Below are 6,019 nucleotides of genomic sequence, written 5' to 3'. Positions count from 1 at the left end.
CCATTCATTTTGACGATGGACCTGAAATACAGACAGACACTCCCCCCTTAGTGAATGTCAAGGGAAGGGAGCCTGATTGTCCCCTGCCATCCGGCTTCCTCCCCCTCCCCAACTGCGGCTCCCATCCGAGGAGGCCCGCGTGTGCCCTTGACCCCTGGGGGAGAGGGTCCCCTGGGAGGGAGGGCGTCGGGCGCGCCAGGTCGGACAGCCGGCCTCACCGACTCCTCAGGTGAACAGCTCTGCGCTGTACCGTCTTAGGCAAGGGTTGAAACGCAGCACTTCCCACGTCTCTCTCCTGTAAACCTGTAAAGCCGGGTCAGAGGCTACCTGAGACCCGGATGCCCCTCATCAGTCACGCTGAAAGGAGAGGGTATGAGCGCACCGACGGCGGCCGACTCACTCTGTTCCCGGTTTAGGCTCCCTCTGCTATGCCCCCCACCCATCTAACCCCAACTACCCCTCGTTCCACCGTCTACTGAGCCCGAGATAAGAGGAGGCGGGAGCTGCTCATTTTCATCCGTGTCAGACACTTCCACACACCGAGCGGGCAGCGCACAAGCCCTCTGTCTCAAAAGGGATGTGTGCGATCATGGCAGCCTCTAGTCACGCTAACTGCTCCATCAAGTGTTGCGCATGCATCCATGCACGCACGCGTGTGCACACACACGCACATACACACACACACGCACATACGTATATATTTAATATTGCTCACACCAGCACTGGGTAACACGTGACAGAAAGGCAGAAAGAAGTTGGAATGAAGATGGTGTTGAACATTTTGGCTCCTTTGGAAGAAGCATCCAGTAAGTGTGGAGCCCGGCCAGAGCGGTAGCAACCCCGCCGGCTTCCTAGGCCCCCGCAGGGAAGGGAGGTTGAGTCTGGAGCCCCTGTTTTCTGCGCTGACCCCCGGGGTTGGGGCATGCCCTGCGGGATCAGGACTCTCGGGGAGCCCCACTCCCTGAGTCCAGGCGGTTCCCGTTCGTTCCTGGGAGGTTGTTCTGAACGAGCTCGGAAACGTCTACGGCCAGGTGTGGGGCGGGCGCCCAGGCCCCTCCCCGGAGGTAGCCCCTTCCTCAGAAGGGACAGCGGAGGGCGGGCAGGGGCAGGGGGTGCGTGACTCCGGGGACGGTCCTCTGTCCAGTGCTTCAGACCAAGAGCCATTGCCCCTCCCCTCCCCTGGGTGATTTCCCAACACTCACGAGTTTTACATCTGTCCCTGGCTGCTGCATTCTGGAAACTTCCAGGCAGGGTCTCTTAGCCCCTAGGGGAGGCTCGGGAAAACAGAACCAAACTCAGTTTCCCTGCCTGTAAAATGGGGCAGCCACAACCTTGGAGCCCAGACACCAGCTTCTCTGATGTGAAGGCCCTGGGAGGTGAGCAGTGGGCAGGAAAAGGAGCACGTGGTGGGATCAGGCCCTCTCCCATCCCATCCCTCCCCCTCCCTCCACCAGGAAAGGCTAGGGAAGGCCCTTGTAGGCTTGTGATCACCGTTGAGCATGCACAGAGAATGGATTCCAGAACCATCCGCAGGTTCCCTGTTTCATGGAGCGGGAGGGGGGGCTGCGGTATTTGCTCACAGCCCACTCAGTACCTAGCACACTGTTTAAGTACTTGCTAATTAAGCAGTTGCTCCGGTCTGTTGCTCAGGGACTCCTGACAAAGTCTGGAGATGCGATTTTTCTCGAGTATTTTCCACCTGCAGTTGGTGGAGGCTAGGAGTCAGAACGCAATGCTGTAGCTCAAGGTTTGGAAGGATCAGCAGTCTCCACACATCTTCCATGACAGCACGGAGCTGGGAGACAGGAACTAGTCACAGACAGAAGGGACCCTACAGGTGTGTGTGTGCGTGCATGCAGAGGGGGCTGTGGAAAAAGATGGGAGCAACAAATGTAGGAACAGGAAGGAGGCTGAGGAGTTGGGAGCTGGTGCTCGAGGCCAGTGTTCAGAAGCAGTTTATCTGATTGGGGCAGGAGACACTGACCAGGGGAGGGGGCAATGGCGGTTGTGTGTGGCCCCGGGACACACTGGCCTGAGTGGTCACCGGGCAGCGGGGGCCCTGCCTGAGCAAGGCTCATCACCAGAGCCTGTGTTTACTGTCCGGGAGGACTTGCAGGAAGGTCCTCCCTCCTGCTGGAGGCCGGGAGGCCAGGGCCTTCATCCTCCCAGGGTGCCTGGGATCACCCTGGAAGACCAGGCCTCCGCCACACAGGCTCCAGAGGACCCGTGTTCCACAGGGAGCTACTGTACAGCACCGGTGCCTCGCCCCACCGCGTGAGCCAGCCATCTGGCCGTGGGACCAGACTCCAGGCAGCCTCCCTTGCCGTTTCTCCAGCTCGGCTGCTTTAGCTCAGGTGCCTCAGAAGGTTGGTCGAGAGTGAGCAGGAGCGGGAGGGCTTGTCCAGATTCCGATCAAACCTCCCTCCCCAGCTGCCCTATTGTTCACTTTGGCAGCCTGAACTCAAGACGGGTCTGTTGCTGGAACTCGGTGAGAGTCAGAGGGCGGTGGGTGTGGGCCAGGCCAGGCGGGGAGGGGAAGGCCGCTGCTCTGTGGAAGCGAAGGCATGGAGGACAGATGCCTGGCCAGAGTCTCACCGACAACCAGAGACAGAAGGGGAGATGTGCAACCAGAAGACCCACGGACAGCTGCCACATCCATGTCTGCCTGGAACTCGTCTGGCCTTCTGCAGACGCAGCCGAGGAGCTGATGTAGGAGAGCGTAGCTGAAGGGCGGCGGCCTTTCTGGGAACACAGGTCAGGCCATCCTGAAAGCCGCTCTTGCCCACGCCCGGCTGCCCGGGCGCAGAGCCCACCAGTGCTGCTCTGCACGGCCCTGTTGCCAAGGACGCTGGATCCTGCCAGGATCCGTGTGTCCTCGGGGAAGCAGGGGTGGAATTCTGGGTGATGATGCCCCGACAAAGCCATGAACAAAAACACAGACTCCATGGAGAAGAGAGAACTGCAAAGCCACAGCAGAACACCTAAAACCGACAGTTAGCCTTGCTAGAAGACCAAGACTGTGTGTCCTTCAAACCCTAGTAAAAATGGCACCTTGGCCCGGCCCTCAAGGGGTCAGGCGTAAGTCCCCTCTCTGGTGTGGGATGGTGTGGGACACGCTGCGACTTCTTTCCCAACACTGTGGAGACAGGAGGAAAAGAGCAACTCTACCATTAAGCAGTGTGGTGAGAGAGGCCAGGCAGCCCGCAGCGCAGGATGTGTTGACAGCCCTCCAGATCCTGAGAGACAACAGTGCTCTGCCAGTCACCCTTCCACCCACCCCACCTGCCCATCCAACCGTCCATCTGTCATCCCTCCCTCCATCCATCCATCCATCCACCTACCCACCTGTCCATCCATCCACCCTCCATCCACCTATCCATCCACCCACCTGTCCATCCATTCACCCTCCATCCACCTGCCTGTCCATCTACCCACCCATCCATCTACCTGTCCATTCATCTACTCATCTATTCATACACACACATACATACATACACACATACATACATACACCTGTCCATCCATCATCCATCCATTCAACTACCTAACTGTTCATACTCCCATCCATCCATCCATTCCTCCACCCACCTGTCCATACATACATATATATATATATATATATATATATCCATCCACCTGTCCATCCATCTATCTACTCATCCATCCATCCACTCATCCACCCATCCACTCATCCACCCATCCACGCATCCATCCATCCATCCATCCATCCATCCATCCATCCATCAGCCGGTCAGCCAACATTTCTAAAGTGTTTCCACTTCTCCAGGCAAGAGCAGAAACAAGGAACATGAGGCCCTGGCTGTCATTAACTCTACATTCTGGCAGGGGCATGGGTAATGGAAATAAATCAAGAAGTAAAGAATATCACAAAATTATTGAAGTGATTTTCCACTGGCATTTGTGTGAGAGGAAGGGCCAGGCTCTCTCAGGAGAACATGGTGTTTATGACAGGAGTTGATAGGCAGAAAAGAACCTGCAGGGCTAGGAAGGTGGCTCAGTGGTAGAGCGCTTGCCTTGCATGCACGAGGCCCTGGGTTTGATTCCTCAGCACCACATAAGCAGAAAAAGCCAGACGTAGCACTGTGGCTCAAGTGGTAGAGCGTTAGCCTCGAGCAAAAGAAGCTCAGGGACAGCACCCAGGCCCTGAATTCAAGCTCCAGAACCAGCAAGGAAAAAAAACCTGCAGTTGAGGGGCAGACAGGGCTGCTGGGAGGAGCTTTGTGTCTGAGAAACAGAGACAGCAGAGTAAGCAGACACAGGGTACAGAGAGGGAGAGAGAGCAAGGGACTGTAGAGCCCAGATACCTTGGGGTAAGGAAAGCTTAGGCTGCCTGGACATAATCAGACCAGATTGTGAATCCTTTCTTTAGTAATTAGCCCTGTTTCTAACACAGGACAAGTCATTGTCTCAGCCTCAGTTTCTCTACCATGAAAAGAGGACACAAGTACCTACAGACTTGTGGGAGGAAGATCAAAAAAAGCAGTTCAAAATGAGCTTCAATGAACATCAGTCCCTTTGGCTCTCTTGCTTTAAATAAATATGATGGGCCGGGTGCCAGTGGCTCATGTCGGTAATCCCAGCTACTCAGGAGGTTGAGATCTGAGGATCACGGTTCAAAGCCAGCCTGGACAGGAAAGTCCGTGAGACTCTTATCTCCAATAAACCACTAGAAAATTGGAAGTGGTGCTGTGACTCAAGTGGTAGAGCGCTAGCCTTGAGCTGAAGAGCTGAGGGACAGTGCCCAGGCCCCGAGTTCAAGGCTCACGACTGATAAACAAAGAAATAAATGATGCTGTTGCGCCCCCAGCCAGTGCCTCCTTCCACCAGTGTGAGAACACGGCTGGCCTCACGGAGTGATTCTCAGTTCCCCATTTTGTTTGTTTCCCTTTGGCGATGGTTCTTGTGAGGCACAATGAAAACTCAGCCAGCCCTGCCCTCGCGTGCCTCCCGAGTGGGGTGTGGCAGCTCCCCGCCGGATCTGGGCAAAGCTGCTGTGTCAGCAAGCGCAAGCGCGGGCAAGCCTCCCGCCAGGGCCTGGGAACCCAGCTTGGGGGGGGGGGAAGAAGCTGGGGTCCCGCCAGGGCCTCGGAACCCAGCTGGGGGGGGGAGCTGGGGTCCTGCCAGGGCCTCGGAACCCAGCTGGGGGGGGGCTGGGGTCCTGCCAGGGCTTCAGAACCCAGCTTGGGGGGGGGGGCTGGGGTCCTGCCAGGGCCTCGGAACCCAGCATGAGGGGAGCTGGGGGTCCCGAGGAGCAGAGAGCCAGCTGGGCTGCAGAGGGCCCGGGTTGAGTGTGCTGCTAGAACCTTCTCGTGGGCCACTGAGCGGGTGGCGCAGGGTGACTGCGCTGGGTTCCCACAGAGTTCCAGGTTTTCCTTCTCCTTCAAAACACGTCCAAATAGACGTCGGATCAATAAGGGGAAATGGATGCTTTGGGAGCTGATTTTCTGAAGAGCCACAAGCTCTGCGTTTCAGAAAGCTCAGGAGCCAGAACGCTGGTATGCAGCACTGAAAGGCCTTGCAAGGAACACACACACACACGCGCGCGCGCACACCCCTCCCTGGCCCCAGTCCCGCTCCTCCCCAGCCCTAACCTCAGGAAGTGGATCTCTCAAAGGGCAGGCTGGGTATGAGTCACGGGCAATTCCCCTGAGCTTGGGGGCAAGACTTCCTTCTGCCTGCGGGGCAAAGAGGAGTTCCTGAGAAGACGTGGTCCGGCGTTGGGGAGCCCCACTTCTGTTGGCCGCCTGGGAAGGGGCTCTCACGAGGAGTGGGGTGTGTGGGGCTGGGCTGCGGGGGGCGGGGTGTGAGACGTGTGTGTGTGTGTGCACGCGTGTGTGCACGTGTGGGATGCTCAGGAATGCCCAGGGAATGGAGGCTCCTGACACTTGGCGGCACACAGGGTGCGGGGCCTCCCAACGGCCCTCTGGGAGCCGCAGCCTCCAGGCCGCTTCCCGGGGAGGGCCGCCCCTGAGGCATCGCGGGCAGCAGTGAGGGGTCC

The sequence above is a fragment of the Dipodomys merriami genome, unplaced genomic scaffold (assembly GCF_024711535.1).
Source record: "Dipodomys merriami isolate MVZ:Mamm:240054 unplaced genomic scaffold, mDipMer1.0.p SCAF_636, whole genome shotgun sequence".
In the NCBI taxonomy this organism is placed as follows: Eukaryota; Metazoa; Chordata; class Mammalia; order Rodentia; family Heteromyidae; genus Dipodomys; species Dipodomys merriami.
Note: the sequence above shows the minus strand (reverse complement) of the source record.